The sequence below is a fragment of the Bos taurus genome, chromosome 27 (assembly GCF_002263795.3).
Source record: "Bos taurus isolate L1 Dominette 01449 registration number 42190680 breed Hereford chromosome 27, ARS-UCD2.0, whole genome shotgun sequence".
Lineage (NCBI taxonomy): Eukaryota > Metazoa > Chordata > Mammalia > Artiodactyla > Bovidae > Bos > Bos taurus.
The window spans coordinates 8,289,747-8,310,570 of record NC_037354.1 but is presented as its reverse complement, the minus strand read 5'-3'; positions in this window follow the sequence as shown (position 1 = coordinate 8,310,570).

Here is a 20,824-nt window from a genome sequence, read left to right as displayed (position 1 = left end):
ACGACTGAGCAACTAAACAACTACAATGTCATTGCAAGTTCAGTTAATATATGTAGACATACACATAGGAGTGATGAGTGTAGAACAATATGTCATATTGGAAGATAAATTTGTCTTTAACAGGAGAGATTGTTAACTTGTTCTCAATAGTGGGACACAGGAAGTAGTGTAGCACCAGACATTTTAGTATTAACACATCAGGATAGTTTATCGTGGACAAAATTTTTGTGGGAGACTCTAAGTTCAATTTATAAAGCAGTGAATGAGACCACAGAGGAAACATCTTAAATAACTAAAATTATCAAAGCATATTTATTACCTACATGTTGTTGTTCAGTACCTGAATATAAAATTTATATATGCTGTGCTTTGTATTGAAATTGTAATCACTACAGACTGAAAACACTGTAAGCTTACCATCTGTTCCACAATCCTACATGGGAATTTATTCCTTCTTATCTTTCTTCATGATGCTAATTTCCACCTACCATGTCTTAGACCTCACCTCAAATGTTCAAATCCAAGGCTGAGCTCACATTTTACTTCTTTCAGCCTCAACAACTACTCCATTCTGGATTACTTTTTCTCCCTCTGTTAACCAATTAAACTTATCCCTGCTATACCACTTTTAGACTTTGGTGGTAGGTTAACTTGTATACTTCTTCTTTAGATAAATTGTTTCCATTTCACTGTTTTAAAGCCTGTTTAGTATGCTTCCTACTGTCACATAGTACCAGTTGTTATTGTAGCTAGCACAAGCTTCATTCAGTTCAGTTCAGTTGATCAGTCCTGTCCGACTATTTGTGACCCCATGGCCTGCAGTGCACCAGGCTTCCCTGTCCATCACCAGATTCTGGAGCTGACTCAAACTCATGTCCATCGAGTTGGTGATATCATCCAACTCTCAGCCTCTGTCGACCCCTTCTCGTCCTGCCTTCAATCTTTCCCAGCATTAGGGTCTTTTCAAATGAGTCAGTTCTGCATATAAAGTGGCCAAAATATTAGAGTTTCAGCTTCAGCATCAGTCCATCCAATGATCTGGCTGGATCTCCATGCCGTCCAAGGGACTCTCAAGAGTCTTCTCCAACACCACAGTTCAAAAGCATCAATTCTTCAGCTCTCAGCTTTCTTTATGGTCCAACTCTCACATCCATACATGACCACTGGAAAAACCATAGCTTTGACTAGATGGACTTCTGTTGCAAAGTAATGTCTCTGCTTTTTAATATGATGCCTAGCTTGGTCCCAGCTTTTCCTCCAAGGAGCAAGCATCTTTTACTTTCATGGCTGCAGTCACCATCTGCAGTGATTTTGGAGCCTAAAAAAATAAAGTCTCTCACTGTTTCCATTATTTCCCCATCTATTTGCAATGAAGTGATGGGACTGGATGCCATAATCTTAGTTTTCTGAATGTTGCATTTTAAGCCAACTTTTTAACTCTCTTCTTTCACCTTCATTAAGAGGCTCTTCAGTTCTTTTTCACTTTCTGCCATAAAGGTGGTGTCATCTGCATATCTGAGGTTATTGATATTTCTCCCAGCAATCTTGATTCCAGCTTGGGCCTCATCCAGCCTGGCATTTCTCATGATGTACTCTGCATATAAGTTAAATAAGCAGGGTGACAATCTTCAGCTTTGATGTACTCTTTTCCCAATTTGGAACCAGTTTGTCGCTCCATGTCCAGTTCTAACTGTTGCTTCTTAACCTGCATACCGATTTCTCAGGAGGCAGGTCAGCTGGTCTGTTATTCCCATCTCTTTAAGAAATTTCCACAATTTGTTGTGATCCACACAGTCAAAGGCTTTGGCACAGTCAATAAAGCAAAGGTAGATGTTTTTCTGGAACACTTGTGCTTTTTCCATGATCCAACAGATGTTGGAAATTTGATCTCTGGTTCCCTTGCCTTTTCTAAATCCAGGATAGACATCCGGAAGTTCACAGTTCACATACTATTGAAGCCTGGCTTGGAGAATTTTGAGCATTACTTTGCTAACATGTGAGATGAGTGCAATTGTGCAGTAGTTTAAATATTTTTTGGCATTGCCTTTCTTTGGGATCAGAATAAAAACTGACCTTTTCCAGGCCTGTGGCCATTGCTGAGTTTTCCAAATTTGCTGGTGTATTGAGTGTGGCACTTTCACAGCATCATCTTTTAGGATTTGAAATAGCTCAACTGGAATTCCATCACCTCCACTAGCTTTGTTCATAGTGATGCTACCTAAGGCCCACTTGACTTTCCATTCTAGGATGTCTGGATCTAGGTGAGTGATCACACCATCATGGTTATCTGGGTTATGAAGATCTTTTTTGTATAGCTCTTCTGTGTATTCTTGCCACCTCTTCTTAATATCTTCTGCTTCTGTTAGGTCCCTACCATTTCTGTCCTTTATTGAGCCCATCTTTGCATAAAATCTTCCCCTTGGTATCTCTAATTTTCTTGAAGAGATCTCTAGTCTTTCCCATTCTGTTGTTTTCCTCTAATCTTTTCATTGGTTGCTGAGGAAGGCTTTCTTGTCTCTCCTTGCTATCCTTCGGAACTCTGCATTCAGTTTGGTGTATCTTTCCTTTTTCCTTTTCCTTTAGCTTCTCTTTTTTTCTCAGCCATTTGTAAGGCCTCCTCAGACAACCATTTTGCCTTTCTGCATTTCTTTTTCTTGGGGATGGTCTTGATCGCTGCCTCCTGTACAATGTCAAGAATCTCCATCCACAGTTCACCAGGCACTCTGTCTATCAGATCTAGTCCCTTGGATCTATTTGTCACTTCCACTGTATAATTGTAAGGGATTTGATTTAGGTCATACCTGAATGGTCTAGTGGTTTTCCCTACTTTTTCCAATTTAAGTGTGAATTTTGCAATAAGGAGTCCATGATCTGAGCCACAGTGAGCTTCCAGTCTTGTTTTTGCTGACTGTATAGAGCTTCTCCATCTTTGGCTGGAAAGAATATAATCAATCTGATTTTGGTACTGGCCATCTGATGATGTTCATGTGTAGAGTCTTCTCTTGTGTTTCTGGAAGAGAGTGTTTGCTAAGACCAGTGTGTTCTCTTGGCAAAACTCTGTTAGCCTTTGACCTGCTTAGTTTTGTACTCCAAGGCCAAACTTGCCTGTTACTCCAGGTATCTCTTGACTTTCTACTTTTGCATTCCAGTTCCCTATAATGAAAATGATATCTATTTTGGGTGGTAGTTCTAGAAGGTCTTGTAGGTCTTCTGAGGACTATTCAACCTCAGCTTCTTCAGCATTACCAGTTGGGGATAGACTTGGATTATTGTAATATTGAATGGTTTGCCTTGGAAACCAACAGAGATCATTCTGTCATTTTTGAGACTGCATCCAAATACTGCATTTTGGACTCTGTTGACTATGATGGCTACTCCATTTCTTCTAAGGGATTCTTGTCGACAGTAGTAGATATAATGGTCATCTGAGTTAAATTTACCCATTCCAGTCCATTTGAGTTCACTAATTCCTAAAATCTCAATGTTCACTCTTACCATCTCCTGTCTGACCACTTCCTATTTGCCTTGATTCATGGACCTAACATTCCATATTCCTATGCAATATTGTTCTTTACAACATCAGACTTTACTTCCATCACCAGTCACATCCACAACTGGACGTTGTTGTTGCTTTGGCTCTGTCTCTTCATTCTTTCCAGAGTTATTTCTCCACTGATCCCATTAGCATATTGAGCACAAGCACAAGCTTGACTCTCACTGTATGAAGACATTTAGAAATATATCGTGATTTCTCTTGAAGGAGGAAATAGCAACCCGCTCCAGTATTCTTGCCTGGGAAACTCCATGGGGTCACAAAAGAGTCAGAAACTGAGCACAAACACACACTCTGAAGACAGCGGAGACTATCAGTGATGCTGACTCTCTTTTGGCCTCGCGTGTCTTAGGGCTGTATAGTACAGCTCTGCAAGGAGAGTAAAGGGTGATCTCAAAAAAGGCTCATTTCTGTCTTCAGTTTGCTCTCTATACAAAATGTCATGCTAATAAGGAGCCTAAAATAAAGAAAAAAAAAAAAGAAAGAAATATATCATGATTTCTATTCCTTAATTTGATGGGGAAAATTTTTCTTTGGAAAAGAACAATTTTATGTTGAAGAAAACATGCTAATCACTATTTTTTTTTTATTGTGAAACATCAGCACTTTCTGTGTTCCTCCTCTCCAAGACACTGTAGATAGAGGAAAATGCAAAATGAAAATGTTATACATTAGTAATTATAGATAAACCAAATCAGCTCAAGGAAGAAAGGCTTAAGCTTAAGGACAGCAAGCAGAGGATCACACAGAGAAGAGCCTATGAAAACAAGCTCAGCCTAGAGACAGTGGATACGTGTTCCTACCTGGGTACTGTAAATAGCTGGTAAGTTACTTCTTACTCTTGGTCTTTGAAACTAGCATACTTCTCACCGAAGACATAGCTGCATATACCCAATCCTACAGCTATGTTTTCTTCATAGAGTTTGGGGCACTTGATAAACAATTCCACCTATGAACCTGCCAGTCTATAGACATGACACTGAAATGACAGAAAATTAGTCATAAAAACTTTGCTTTCTTAAGAAAATTATAATACTTCTATTTGTCAGGAAAGACAGACAGTGGGGGCAAAAAATCACAAGGCACAGAAACATTCAAATAGTGAGTTTATTTCCTGTAAATCTTGGCTAATATTTTGATGTTACAGAGACACATGTCCAGTAAAAGCATGTTTGATCATTTTATCCACTCAACAATATTTAATAGCCACATATTTTACACCAGGCTTATAAAGTTTGTCTGTAAAAATTCTTATGTTTTGCCTATTTCCAGAAAGATATTCAAAGTGACCTTTTCTACCCATTACAATTCATCACAATCTTACGATATCCATACAATGAAGTTAGTCTACTGGTGGCTCTGTTTCTTTCTAAGGACTTTGTTCTCCAGGAGTGTAGTATATGGCAAATATTCTAGTTAGTCAGTTAAAATAATCTTGTTCACAAATCAACTAATATTTGCTGAGGGTCATAATTTTTTTATTTTTTATCAATTACTATTGTACACTAAAAAATGACAAAAGAATAAAAGATGTTGTCCTGCTCCTCCTACAACTTCTTGCCAGGAGATACACAAACATGCAGAGAAGAAATTTCTGCCCTTGGGGACATGACATTCTCAGGCAAGAAGACATCTGTGGAAAACAACTAAAGAGCAACCAGAGATGCTATTGAGCAACACTTGTGGGATTTTAGTGTGGTTAGAATCACCTTGGGATCTTGTTACAATGTGTATTCAGGCTGAGCGGATCTGGGGTGGAACCTGGGCTTCCACATTTTTAACAAATGCCCAAGTGATGATGGATCTTGCCAGCTCCTACACCCTGACTCTGTACTAGGATTTGCCACTAGCTAAAGCAGCTAGTCACTTCATCTCCTGAAATTTCATATATTATATTTGGAAGAGTTTAATACATAAAACAAACAGATCACTAATGTTCCTTGTTGCCTTAACACTTCAGTCCTCTGTGGCTTTTTTTTTTTTTTCTCTTTCAACACATTTTCTCATGCAAAGATTTATGACTGGATTCCTTAATATCAGAAGAGGCAGATGAGATGGTCTGCCATCTTGCTTCTAAATTAATGGCTCCTCTGCTTCCCTAATTTATCCCATCTTTTAATGAATTATTATATGATTTCATAAACTTCTTCTTGAAATAGTCCACGTATTCTACACAGATTGTCTTTTGAGTTTGCTAATTTTATATTCTCATTTTTTTCCTACTCCATCAAATTTTCTACAATGAGAATATAAAACTTTGTCTTTATCTGGCATGTAGACCTCTAATATATTTTTAAGTGAGAACTGGCATTCCATAAGGTGCCTAAAAGACAATATTGTGCCGTTTTGAACTCAAAGACAAACGTTTTTAATTTAATATTTTACTAGGATTACTATCACATAATCTGGTGCCGAAAATTCTTGGCCAGTGAGGTAGAAATATGTCATTTAAGAAGCTCACAAAGATTTTCCCTTCAATGTCCTCTCCTTTGGTGCTGCGTCTCAGTCCTTCCTGACTGCCACCAGCAAGCATCTGTGGGCTATCGTGTACTGAGAACACACTGAGCAACAAGCAAAGCAGTCGTCTAAGTTTGCACACTATTTAAGAGTTGCACGTGTCTTAACAAAGTTCCATTATAATTGTGAAATTGCCTTTCCCATCTGTTTATATAAATAAAACAGCTAGGGCTGGAAATTTTTGATTGCCTAATAAAAAGATAAGAGCTTTTTTAAAAAAGAGTTGATCTTCCTAAAATATTTGAAGGCTTGTCTTTTAAGACCTTTAAAATCTTTTGTTTTTCCGTAAAAAACTATATAGAGATAGAAAGAGTATTTATCATCTCCAAGAGCCATACTTCCACTAGCATCAGAAATTGAGTGTGCCTTAAATTCTCTACCAGGAATGATGATATACTTATAGTTGAAGTACTCTTTAAAATAAAAATACTATCGATATAAAGAACTCTGAATAAATGGTGCTGGTTGCTGGCTCACTGAAAAAAACTAATTGACTATCAGGTAAGATGTCTCACTTGTAGAATTAACTCTTCTCCTAAAACTGACCTTCAATATTATAAAATCGGACATCTAAATATCAGTACCCACAGCATATTTGCTTCTAAGCAGAAATCTGTTTCCAAAGCTTACTGGAGCTCAAGAAAATAATTGTCCAAAAACAATGAAATACTTACTCAAACATAACTATAACTAGTACACTGTCTCTTTCAAGGAAACCATTTGGAAAACACCGTGGTTGGAAACTTACTCAGTGAGCACAGAATCACAGCAAGGGGGATTAAATTATTAAATAGTTACTATGTTCTGCTGTTAAATCTTGATGGATCTATCATCACAATATTAGAGAAGGGCCAACAGAGGTAACAAAAACCCCCTGAATGTTGAACATATATACTCTAATTTGTGGTCACACAAGTAGTGGGAAAGACCGACTAACCAGGAGATGGTATAAACAAGAGTGGAAGGTTATTAACTTTCCTAGACTAGAGACAGACAAAGGAGAAAGCAGGTTTCTAGAGTCAGTGGGGTCAGCTGGCCAAAACTGGAGCCACAACCACAATACTATATCCGTGTTCCTTCTCCCTCTCTCTCTCAATCTCCCAGCAAAACCTCTTACTGGCTGAACCCTCCCACAAGATAGCTTTCAAAAGGTTTTTCATTCTATTTTTCCTTTACTTTTTTGGAAAGTATTCAGCTCTACTTCTGTGCTTTTGATGGTTTCTCTAGAAATTTTACCATGCATACTTATCTAACTTGAAAACCAATACCTCTACCCTTTTCCAAACTACATAATTATATTCACAACTCCTGGCTTTATTGCTATTATTTTTATTTAAGACCTTTTAAACCTCATACAACATTGCCACCGTTGTTTATACAGCAGTAATAATAGTTGTAACACATGCTGAATGTGTTTCAAATACCTTTCCAAATATTTTACCCTTTTCAGACCCTCCTGATAATAACCCATAAGGGAAACAGCATTATTATCACCAATTTACAAAGGATAAGAAAAGGGCAGACTGAGGTGAATTAATTTTCACATGATCACACCAACTAAATGACAGAATCAGATTTTTAATGCACACACTTGGCTTCAGAGTCTAAGTTCTTAATTCCACATGTTAGAGCCTCAGCCTGCGAAGCTTGGCTTCAATTTCCCCATATATTCCTAAATTTCTTAGCTTTGTAATATTTAACATCTCAGCCCATCTACCTGGAAACATTATTTTTTCTGTCCACAAATTATTTAACATGGATTTATTGGTGCCATTCACAGTTTCTGATTTACAATTGTCTTTATTTTTCCTTCTTTCTTGAAAAGGACTATACTTATTGACTACAGAATACTAGGTCAATGGTTATATTCATTTAGTGTATTAAAAATATTATTACATTTTGCCTAAACTATTATTTTTTTATGTAAAGTCAGAAGACAGCCTAATTATTTCTCTGTTTCAATCATCAGACTTTCTTTTTGGCTGACTTAAATGTCTGCCTTTGCTTCTGGTGGTTTTGACTATCATGTGCTTTAGGTAGATTCCTTTTATTTATTTGTTCTTTAGTTATTTGTTTTTATGTAATATTTATTTTTATTTGTAAATCAATGTGGTTCTTGAATTAATACTTGATGTCTTTCAAATTCTGGGAGGTTCTCAGTCATTATACCTTTAGAAAATATTCCTGTCTTGAATGCTCTTACACTGTTGGTGGGAATGTAAATTGATAGAGCCACTATGGAAGAACGTATGGAGATTCCTTAAAAAAAAAAAACTAGGAATAAAACCACATCATATGACCCAGCAATCCCACTCCTAGGCATATACCCTGAGGAAACCAAAATTGAAAAAGACACATGTATCCCATTGTTCATTGCAGCACTATTTACAATAGCTAGAACATGGAAGCAACCTAGATGTCCATCAACAGATGAGTGGATAAAGAAGTTGTGGTACATATCCACAATGGAATATCACTCAGCCATACAAAGGAATGCATTTGAATCAGTTCTGATGAGGTGGACAAACCTAGAGCCTATTATACAGACTGAAGAGAGTCAGAAAGAGAAAGCTAAATATCACATTCTAATAAATATATAAATACACGGAATCTTGAAGAATGGCACCAAAGAACTCATTTACAGGGCAGCAATGAGAGAAGGAAATGGAAACCACTCCTGTACTCTTGCCTAAAGAATTCTGTGGACAGAGGAGCCTGGTGGGCTGCTGTCTATGGGATCACACAGAGTCAGACATGACTGAAGCAACTTAGCAGTAGCAGCAGCAGCAGCAATGGAGAAACAGACATAAAGAACAGACTTATGGACATAGGGAGAGGGGAGGAAAGGGCAAGATGTATGGCAAGAGTAATATGGAAACTTACATTACCATGTGTAAAATAGATAGCCAATGGCAATTTGCTGTATGTCTCAGGAAACTCAAACAGGGGCTCTGTTTCAACCTAGAGGGGTGGGATAGGGCGGGAAATGGGAGGGAGGTTCAAAAGGGAGGGGATATATATATACCTATGGGTGATTCATGTTGAGGTTTGACAGAAAAACAACAGAATTATGTAACGCAATTATCCTTCAGTAAAAAAAGTAATTGAAAAAGAAAAGAAAACACCCCTGTCTCATTCTCTCCCTCATTTCCATTGGGAAATAGTAAAGTCTTTTAACTTTTCTTTGTGTTTAATCTTTTCATTATACTTTCTATTCTTTTATTATTCTGGGCCAAATTCTAGATATTTTCTTCAGTTTTTAATGTAATTTAATCCAATTTAAAACTTCAAGTGTTACATATACATTTTTTTTTAATTTCCAGAAATTCTTTTCTTATCCCCCAATCTTCTTGCTCTTTATAATTATTTTAGAGTTCTTTCTGCTTTTGTAAAATGCTTATAATTTCCTTGGATGATGTCTTTGCAGGCCCAGATTTTGTTGTTGTAATTTCCTTTGGTGTTGTTTAGAGTACTTTTTTTCTTTATATGTTTCTGTGATTTTACTTCACTGTGAGGTGCTCAATTTGCTTGAAACTTTATATCTCTGAGGCCTGAGATGTTTTTGTTCAGAACAGATCGGCATTGCTTCTACAGGCATAGTCCAGATTTACTGAGCCAAACGTACAGCTTTAGTTTGTGTGTATATCACTCAGATGGGGATCTCAGGTTGGCATCCTCTGAGAAGATAGATTTATCACCACATGTTCTCAAGGGAATATTCTTTTTCCTCTCTGGTCTCAGTTGAGTTTCATCTGTAAAGTGAGTATGACAATAATATTGCCAGTCTTATAGGACTGTGAAATTAAGTCCATTCTCATATATGCACATTACTTCAAAACTGTACCTGGCGACGGTATAAAAGTAAGTGATAGATATTAATCATTACACCCACTGAGGCACTGTGTTAATATATTCTCACAGCCACAGTTACTCCATTGAGGGACAGGCATGTGGCCTAAGCTGGGATGTCTGAGTCTTTCTCTGGGCTTTCTGGGTATGAGTCAATCCCTCTCTGCTGGGGTCCACATGGACCTGAGGTTAACAGGTGATGGAACCAATGCTTCCCAGCATTTTCTAGAAGCTGCACGCAGCAGGAAAGAATATAGTCAACTTAAGATATGCCAAGAGAATTCTTCTTGGTTCTCATAGCTCCTGATGTCCAGCTGTAAGTCTACCCTCCCTTCAATCACAGAAGTGATCTTATCTTGCAAACAACTCCTTTTCTAACCTCAACTATTTCAGGTTACTCGGCTGTCACACTATTTAATGTTACATATGACTGTCACACACAGCCAGTGTATATGGTACTGAATGCTACAGAGTGAAGAGAAGTGCTACAGAAGTGAACAGCAGATTTATCTTTCAACTTTGACTCATCCAGAATAGCATTCTTTTAATTACAGAGTTAACAGCAGATTCTCAAACAATGTGCTAAGATAGCACTTCCTGGTTGCATCACAGGTTTCCCAGTTATCTCAATTTTAAGATGTTTTAACCATTAATAAAGTTCAGAAATAAACCTCTGGAACAGAGTCACTAGGGCCTTGCATGGTTAGAATTCTTTTGTACTAGAAGCTTAGTATGTTTTAATGATAACTAAGGATAGCAGTTGGCATGTGACTTTGTGTTAGAGAACAGCAAGATGATATTGCCAACAGGTGAGTATATTACATTATACCAGTATATGATACTATGTGAAACCATATAATTAAAATACATAAATATCATTCATAGACTTGCACTATGCTGACTTATTTATAAACCACAATAGATGGTGAAATTCCCTAGAAAGGAAACAACTAGCATAATATTCTGCCATTCAGGAAAGCATGTTGAACCAAAGACATTTCCTACAGACATCCAGGCATCTGTTTCTAAGTTGCTAGTTCTCTAGCATCCTCATTAATGAATATGGTGCCCATATGTGACAGATGTTCAGTTTGATAAGCTTAAAATGACCCTTTTCTTTTTTTTTAGCTAGTATGTGCATTCATTTCAGTAGTGATATTTATTTTGGATGAGAAGGCTGCTGCTGCTGCTGCTGCTGCTAAGTTGCTTCAGTCGTGTCGGACTCTGTGCGACCCCATAGACAGCCGCCCACTAGGCTCCTCTGTCCCTGGGATTCTCCAGGCAAGAATACTGGAGTGGGTTGCCATTTCCTTCAAACAAGAGTTTATTAAATCCTTGGAATAATCACAGCTTGCCTATGAGGTAATGATGTCATTGATCACCATTTGTAAATTTAGTGAAAGTGAAGTCGCTCAGTCGTGTCGGACTCTTTGCAACCGCACAGACGGTAGCCTACCAGGCTCTGCCGTCCATGGGATTTTCCAGGCAAGAATACTGGAGTGGGCTGCCATTTCCTTCTCCTTTTTAAATTTAAAATGAGTTAAATTTAAGCTATGCAAAAGGAATCTACATAAAAATAGTGGTACTATTTTATCATTTTTTGCTCTACGTTGTTGTTTAGTCATTAAGTCGTGTAGGACTCTTTGAGACCCCATGGACTGTAGCCCTCCAGGCTCCTCTGTCCATGGAATTTTCCAGACAAGAATACTGGAGTGAGTTGCCATTTCCTCCTCCAAGGGATTTTCCCAACCCAGGGATCAAACCCAGGTCTTCTGCATTGACAGGCAGATTCTTTATCACTGAGCCACCAGGGAAGCCCTATAGCTACCCATAATTATATTCCCTACTTTCTTATTCAAGTTTCTTTCGAAACCAAACATATTCAGGTGTTTCAAAGAAGAAGTTCAGTGAGGAGTTCAAAATACACTCATGAAACCTGTGACTTGGGTAACACTGCTTTCACTGAAGCAAAAGAAAGAAATTGAGAGAGGAAGTGTTCAGTTGCTCAGTTGTGTCTGACTCTTTGTGACCCCATGGACTGCAGCATGCCAGGTCTCCCTGTCCATCACCAACTCCCAGAGTTTATTCAAACTCACGTCCATTGAGTCAGTGATGCCATCCAACCATCTTGTACTCTGTCGTTCCCTTCTCCTCCTGCCTTCAGTCTTTGCCAGGACCAGGGTCTTTGCCAGGACCAGGGTCTTTTATAATGGGTCAGCTTTTCGCATCAGATGGCCAAGTATTGGAGCTTCAGGATCAGTCTTTTCAATGAATACTCAGGACCGATTTCCTTCAGGATGGACTGGTTGGATCTCCTTGCAGTCCAAGGGATTCTCAAGAATCTTCTCCAATACCACAGTTCAAAAGCATCAATTCTTTGGTGCTCAGCCTTCTTTATGGCCCAAATCACACATCCATACATGGCTACTGGAAAAACCATAGCTTTGACTAGATGTACCTTTGTTGGCAAAGTAATGTCTCTGCTTTTTAATATGCTGTCTAGGTTGATCATAGCTTTTCTTCCAAGGAGCAAGCGTCTTTTATTTTCATGGCTGCAGTCATCATCTGCAGTGATTGTAGAGCCCAAGAAAATAAAGTCTCTCACTATTTCCATTGTTTCCTCATCTATTTGCCATGAAGAGATTGGGCCATTTGCCATGATCTTAGTTTTTTGAATGTTGAGTTTCAAGCCAACTTTTTCACTCTCCTCTTTCACCTTCATCAAGAAGCTCTTTAGTCCCTCTTCACTTTCTGCCATAAGTGTGGTGTCATCTGCATATCTGAGGTTATTGATATTTTTCCCATCAACATTGATTCCAGACTAGCATTTAGCATGATGTACTCTGCATATAAGTTAAATAAGCAGGGTGACAATATACAGCCTTGACATACTCCTTTCCCAATTTGGAACCAGTGTGTTGTTCCACATCCCATTCTAACTGTTGCTTCTGATCTGCATCCAGGTTTCTCAGGAGGCAAGTGGTCTAGTATTCCTGTCACTTGAAGAATTTTCCACAGTTTGTGGGGAAAATCCACACAAAGGCTTTAGTGTAGTCAACAAGGCAAAGACTGATGTTTTTTCCTTGAATTCTCTAGTTTTTCCTATGATCCAATAGATGTTGGCAATTTGATCTTTGGTTGTTCTGCCTTTTCTAAATCCAGCTTGAACATCTGGAAGTTCTCGGTTCACATACTCTTGAAGCCTAGTCTGGAGAATGTTTAGCATTACTTTGTTAGAGTGTGAAATGAGTACAACTGTGTGGTAGTTTGAACATTCTTTGGCATCACCTTTCTTTGGGATCAGAATGAAAACTAAACTTTTCCATCACTTACCTAGAGCCACACATCCTGGAGTGTGAAGTCAAGTGGGCCTTAAGAAGCATCACTATGAACAAAGCTAGTGGAGGTGATGGAATTCCAGTTGAGCTATTTCAAATCCTAAACAATGATGCTCTGGAAAGTGCTGCACTCCATATGCCAGCAAATTTGGAAAACTCAGCAGTGGCCACAGGACTGGAAAAGTAGTGGAAGTAGTCAGAGGTAATAAGTGAAAGTGTGGGAGGCAGAATTTGGGCTTTAAATTCTAACTCTGTCACTTATTAGCTGAACTACTGAGTGATTATTTAAACTTGTAAATCTCATTTTTCACAATAATGTAATGTGTAATAATGTGTTCACATGAGATTGTTACAGAATTAAATGAAAAAAAAATTAAGTGCTTAACACAATGCCTAGTACATAGCAAGTTTTCAATAAATCTTAGTGGAATCCAGAAGAGACCAAAATAATCTGGGAGACAATGAATAAACAAGAAAACAGGAAAAGAGGAAGACTGAAATATGAGAAGAATCATTGGTTTCAGAAATTCATCTGCAAGGTTATATTTTAACATATTTTAATGATATAAAAACATGAATAAAGTAAATATGTAATGGACAATCTGCTGCCCACAACATGTTGGCAATTGTCCTACTAATTTAAGACAATAACCTTAAAATCAGAGGCCTATCATTCTATTTACAACATCTATATACATTCTTCCTTTATGGACATTCATCCAAACACCCAGAGCAAAGTCTTTTCTTTGCAAAACTAAAAAAATTAGGGAACAGACAAAGCTCATGGGACTGCATTCTCTGATGTTCTTTTCACAACTACAATAATATTCCTTGGTTATTCCTCTTCCTGTATTTCTTTCATTGTGGTGTTTTCTATCAGTCATTCCTCTGGGTTAAACACGTTGAGCTACAATGCTCTTTGAGGTTGATTATTAGAACAAGGTTCAATTTAAACAATGCTTGTCTAGTTCTCTGGTGAATTCATTTTCCTTCCTAATTATACTTGGAAGAACTTCTCAGCCTTTCATGGTGCTATGACTGGGAGTCAGCTTTGGACATTATTTTCATAATGTCACTTCAGAGTCTACAATATATTAAAACTGTGAATTGATGGAAGATGTTGTAGAGCTAATGTGATATGGTTCACCCGTTTAAGAAACATTTTAAATTATTCTTTCAAAAATAACCTCTAGCCCCACCTTTCCTCTAATTCTCTGCTTTGTAAAATAAGAGCCACAGAAATAATGAGTTGGTGGGGTGATTAAAATTGGAACAGTAAGGGCAAGCTACAGCTATCAGCATGTTTTATTAAACTTCCATACACTAGAGTGAGATAGGATTTTTAAACTACTTGTAGCTGTGCTTGCCAAAACCTAATTAATAGGATTAAGCTTCAGAGTTTCTCTTTTCCCATTGGGCAAGCTAAAATGACATTAAGAAAGATACCCCATATCTAATTTGAAACTAGTTTTATGCTACTATGTTTATGTCTAAACTTCAGAGTTAAGTTTAGAATATATCAACAGACTTAAAGCAATGACATTCTCCTAAATGGCTATTCCAGATTGATAACAAAATAATGAAATGGCAAATAATTTTTACTTTGAAAGTAACAGAACTAAATACAGATTGTCTTAAGAACAGAATAGTTTTAAACTTAGTAAATATTTTTATGAAGATGATATAAAAATATTTACTAAGTTGATTCTGTGAAATGTTATTTATGCTAACAGCATATTTTTTAATAGAAAGATATAAAAATATTTCATAATGTAAATTCTTGTTCTATTTATTATGCTAAAACTTTATATATATAGAATCATACAGTATGCACTTTCTTCTAGCTTCTTTCAGAGTAATGATTTTGAAATGTATCTATACTGTTATGTACATAAATAACCGTTTGTTTTTATTGCAGAGAAGTATTCCTTGGTGTGGATATGCCATTCTCCATTTGTTTATCCATTCTCATGATATATTATAAATAGATATAATGAATGCTTGTGTTATCTTCAGTTTGGGATTTGACAATTACAGCTACTATGAATCAGTTCAGTTCAGTCGTTCAGTCGTGTCCGACTCTTTGCAATCCCATGAATCGCAGCACGCCAGGCCTCCCTGTCCATCACCAACTCCCGGAGTTCACTCAGACTCACGTCCATTGAGTCAGTAATGCCATCCAGCCATCTCTGGATGGCTTCCCCTTCCTCTGTCATCCCCTTCTCCTCCTGCCCCCAATCCCTCCCAGCATCAGAGTCTCTTCCAATGAGTCAACTCTTCGCATGAGGCGGCCAAAGTACTGGAGTTTCAGCTTTAGCATCATTCCTTCCAAAGAAATCCTAGGGCTGATCTCCTTCAGAATGGACTGGTTGGATCTCCTTGCAGTCCAAGGGACTCTCAAGAGTCTTCTCCAACACCACAGTTCAAAAGCATCAATTTTTCGGCGCTCAGCCTTCTTCACAGTCCAACTCTCACATCCATACGTGACCACTGGAAAAACCATAGCCTTGACTAGATGGAACTTTGTAGGCAAAGTAATGTCTCTGCTTTTCAATATGCTATCTAGGTTGGTCATAACTTTCCTTCCAAGGAGTAAGAGTCTGTATACAAATCCTTGGACATGGGAGTTTTGTGTCTCTTGGGTAAATCCCTGAGGGTAGAATGGGTGGATCAGGGGTGTTCGCTGAACTTCCTAATAAACTGTCAGTTGTCCACTGAGATTGTACCTGTTTACATTTCCTCCAGGAGTACATGGGAATTTCAGTTGCTCTACATTTTGTAAGGTCATACATATAAACCATTAAAGAACTCATCAGTGATAGCTTTTCACAAGAAGAAATGTTAAAGGAAGTCCTTGAAGCAAAAAGAAATGATACCAACTATAAATAGGGATTTACACAAAGCAAGAATGAGAACCAGGAGTGGTTAACAACATTGTGATCAGATTATTTTGAAGTCCTTCATCAGGTAGCATCCATATCTCAATCACCTGTAAGCCTGTTTCTAAGTTACTTGTTTTTAGTTTTGATATTAACTTTGTGTTCTAGCCATTTTTATTAAATGCTAGTTACTCTATAGTAAAACAAATTGAGAGGCTTAGCTGATAATACATTCCTCCGGACAAGACTGTATTTATCTTTGCTACTGTGCTGAAACAACAGAGGCTGAGTTAGAACTGGTCCAAGTCCTGGCTGCACTGTAGCCCTCTGGCACTTATTCCATTCGAGTTTGATTTGGACTCGACCCAGAACTTTGCATATTCTCCTCGGCTCCTCCCCGTTTCAGGCCCTGAACTGTAATTTTTGTCTTGTGAGACAGGTGATAGCTCTGTTATGCTTTTCAGAGGCTTCCCACCTAATTTTTACATCTCTTGCCCCATGGAGCCCAGAATCTGGCAAATTATTTTCAGGGGAAAATTAACCACATGCTTGGGGCTGCCAAGTTTTCTGGTAACTGCAAGTTTTCCTCTGCCCTCCAGCAGCACCCTCTGTGGGCTCAAAGCTTAGATTCTGAGCACCTTGTGATTACCCAGAGCCATCCAACCAAGGAACACCATGGTGCAGAAATTATTTCACCTCTGATTAAAAATGTCTGTGTGATCTCTTAATTCTGACCATGGACAATTACCAAGGTTTTCCCTGACAGATCTCTGCAGATCCAGGGTACTGGTCTCTGAAGGGAGTTGCAGTCAAGGACTTGGGTCCCTCTGCCCGGCCATGCACTTCACATATATAAATTCTAGCTCCAGTGCCTTCATTCCTCAGTCTCTTTATCCAAGGCATTGGGTAGCTGTGTCAAGGTCTCCTTATGTGTGGAGGGGGCGTTGTTTCTTTCCAGTCTGACTCAACACCCACTACATTCCACTACTGCCCTTCCCCTTCACCTCCCCACAACCACATGGTCCATCAGACTGTGGGAGCCTTCCGTTCAGGGCTCCTTCAACATGGGGACACACCCACATCTGTGCTGATCGCCCAACCTTCAGTTCAGTTCAATCGCTCAGTCATGTCCAACTCTTTGTGATCCCATGAATTGTAGCACGCCAGGCCTCCCTGTCCATCACCAACTCCTGGAGTTCACTCAAACTCACGTCCATTGAGTCGGTGATGCCATCCAGCCATCTCATCCTCTGTTGTCCCCTTCTCCTCCTGCCCTCAATCCCTCCCAGTGTCAGGGTCTTTTCCAATAAGTCAACTCTTCGCATCAGGTGGCCAAAGTATTGGAGTTTCATTCTCAGCATCAGCCCTTCTGATGAACACTCAGGACTTGTCTCCTTTAGGATGGACTGGTTGGATCTCCTTGCAGTCCAAGGGACTCTCAAGAGTCTTCTCCAACACCACAGTTCAAAAGCATCAATTCTTTGGCGCTCAGCCTTCTTCACAGTCCAACTCTCATATCCATACATGACCACAGGAAAAACCATAGCCCTGACTAGACAAACCTTTGTTGGCAAAGTAATGTCTCTGCTTTTGAATATGCTTTCTAGGTTGGTCATAACTTTCCTTCCAAGGAGTAAGCATCTTTTAATTTCATGGCTGCAATCACCATCTGCAGTGATTTTGGAGCCCAGAAAAATAAAGTCTGACACTGTTTCCACTGTTTTCCCATCTATTTCCCATTAAGTGATGGGACCAGATGACATGATCTTCGTTTTCTGAATGTTGAGCTTTAAACCAACTTGTTCACTCTCTTCTTTCACTTTCTTCAAGAGGCTTTTTAGTTCTTCTTCACTTTCTGCCATAAGGGTGGTGTCATCTGCATATCTGAGGATATTGATATTTCTCCCGGCAATCTTGATTCCAGCTTGTGCTTCTTCCAGCCCAGCGTTTCTCATGGTGTATTCTGCAAAGAAGTTAAATAAGCAGGGTGACAATATACAGCCTTGACGTACTCCTTTTCCTATTTGGAACCAGTCTGTTTCATTTTTGGCTTGGGGCAGAATCAACTTTCTCCCTCCCAGCTCAGCGGAAGTCCTGACCACTATGGCTTCAGGTTTTTCCTCATGTCTTGTCCCTCAACTGCTGTTCTTTGTATTTTATCTGGATTTCAGCTATTTTCCACAGAAGAACTGTTCTATTACTATCTAATCTATCCTACCCAAAGAGTCATTTCTACCCTCTGTGTTCTGATTTAACATAACACCTCTGATTACATTTCATTAACTACTTCAAGTGTGTCTGGGAAATGTGTAGTCCTGTAACTGAGAACACCATCATCCACGGTTCTGGTTGTAAGGATGAGGGGGAAGTGGTTATGAAGGCAACTACCCATCTCTACCACAGACTTCCCTTTCCTGCCCTGGTGCCTTATTGCCTTTTCTACCTGCCCCTCTTCACACTCTCTTGTGCGGGCTGACTTGACTGCATAAAATGTTGAGTTTCTATTCACAGGGTTGCCTGAAGTTGGTGGCATGGTCAGAAACCAGGTAGGTGATAAATTATCAAACCTGGTGGGATTTTAAGTGGCTAAAAACAAACAAACAAACAAAACATGTTTACAGTGGGGGAAGGTATATACCTTGCAAATTAGAAGTACATTGGACTAATTTGTGGCTGAACTTTCAACAGTTAACGTATTCTCAAAAATGGTGTAATTTTGACTATTTAGTTTTTTTCCTGTACATATGTAGACTGCTTTCAAGATAAAATTAACTGTGATAGTCATCCTAATTTCAGGCAGTTAATTTTTGATCACTGTAACTTCATATGTACTTATTTCTATGCCTTGGTTGCTGATAGAAAATAAAATAACTAATGTTATACAAATAATTAATGCTTCCCAATGTTTATGACCAAAATGTACAGAATGATTTGTATGCTTCACAACTGAATATTTAAATATGACATTGATTTCTGATAATACATATATCTAATAGACTGGATGAATAAGTTTATTATTATTTTTATTATTATTATTATTATCCATTCATAAACTCATCCTGTAAAAACCTTTTAAACTTGAACTAATATGTAATATTCTTAAAAGATATACTACAAATAACTTTCAAATCATGCATCTAGGAGCCTCTGTCACAAAGGTCATTCCCTTAAAATATATAAAGGATTTACTGATAGTTGTATATCATATGTAGGTCTTACATAGATTATATGTAGCTGTTACAGTATCAACTCTTCAATAAATGCTGGAGGTACTCCTCTTACATGAGAACAAAAATGCACTATGCCAGCTTGAGTCAAGGGATGGAAAGTGTCCCATTCATTTTTCTAGGACTAATGTGACATAGAGGATTATTAACCAGATATTGAAGAAGAGAAATGGCAAAAAAGGGAATCCTAGCGTGTCATAGAGAAAATAACTTCAGGAAGCAACTCTGAGACTCTGGGACAGCAGGAAAGAGTCTGGAAATGTGGAAATCTGCAGGAGCTTGATTCGGACCTCCGCAGTGGAAACTACCGGGCTGCTGCTTGTGCTGTAGAAGCTCAGGAGGAGACCATGGAGCTGGATTGGAGACCTAGGAGGTGGCTGAACCAGCCAACTGGAGCAGATGCTCCTTACTGAGCACAGTGAGGTTTGTTCTCCAACTGTCAGATCTGCCAATCAGCAACAGCCAGGGGAAAAGGCACCACTGGGTAACTGATAGCATGGCAGAGAAACAGGAAAACAGACCAGCACCGTCTCTCTACCACCACCTTCTGACACAGCTGGAACCATTTGGCAAAGGGGAAGTGTGGTCTGCAGGGTACCAAGCTTAGCACCCCAGAGAGGAACAAAAATGGACTTGACATTTCTTGACATTTCCTCTCAAGCCCCAGAAAGGACTTGGAATGGAGAGTAAAGAGCTTAATAACTGGCACAAAGATCCTATATATGTTACTAAATGAGATGCAGGACTACACATTGTTGAACTGATGGTTTGATATTCACTCTGTAAGATTTCATTTGGTGGAGGATATTATTAGCATAGTTAAATGTGGACCAAATAAAACAAGTCTGAAGTCATGTCCCTAAATTTCAAATGGAAACCTATTCTCATGATGAGAAACTGAAATAAAAAAAGAGAAAAGCCAAAGTAGGTTTAAAGTATAAAAGTCATTTGTGAACAGATATATTCTTTTTTTCTGAGACAGTCTTAATTTCAAAAATTAAGCCTAGAGTTTACATTTTTCCCCTCGTAAATATATAGGGCACGTGTTGCATGTGTATGTGTGTGTGTGTGAAGAATTTTTCATACATATCTAGAAATGTAACATAATCCTGACTGAGATTGAGAGGTTTTAGATTGAGGAAAAGTAGATCATCTTAAACGAGACTCTAGCTTAACTTTTCTCTGGCCTCTGGCACAGATCCTTAACAAGTGAACCACAACTTTTAGTAGAGAGAAGTGAGGATGACATTTGGCTGATGCAGGAATATATTTTGGTTACATTCCACCTCATTGTGAAAGAAAAAAAAATGAATGTTCAAGCAAATAATATAAATGACTTAAATATATAACTTCAGTTGTCATAGGCAACCTTTTTCTTCCAAGGGGAAGAAAGGATAAGAAACATATGGAAAAAAAGACACAAGATCTAAAAGTATGCACAAGAGAAATCTCAGAATAACA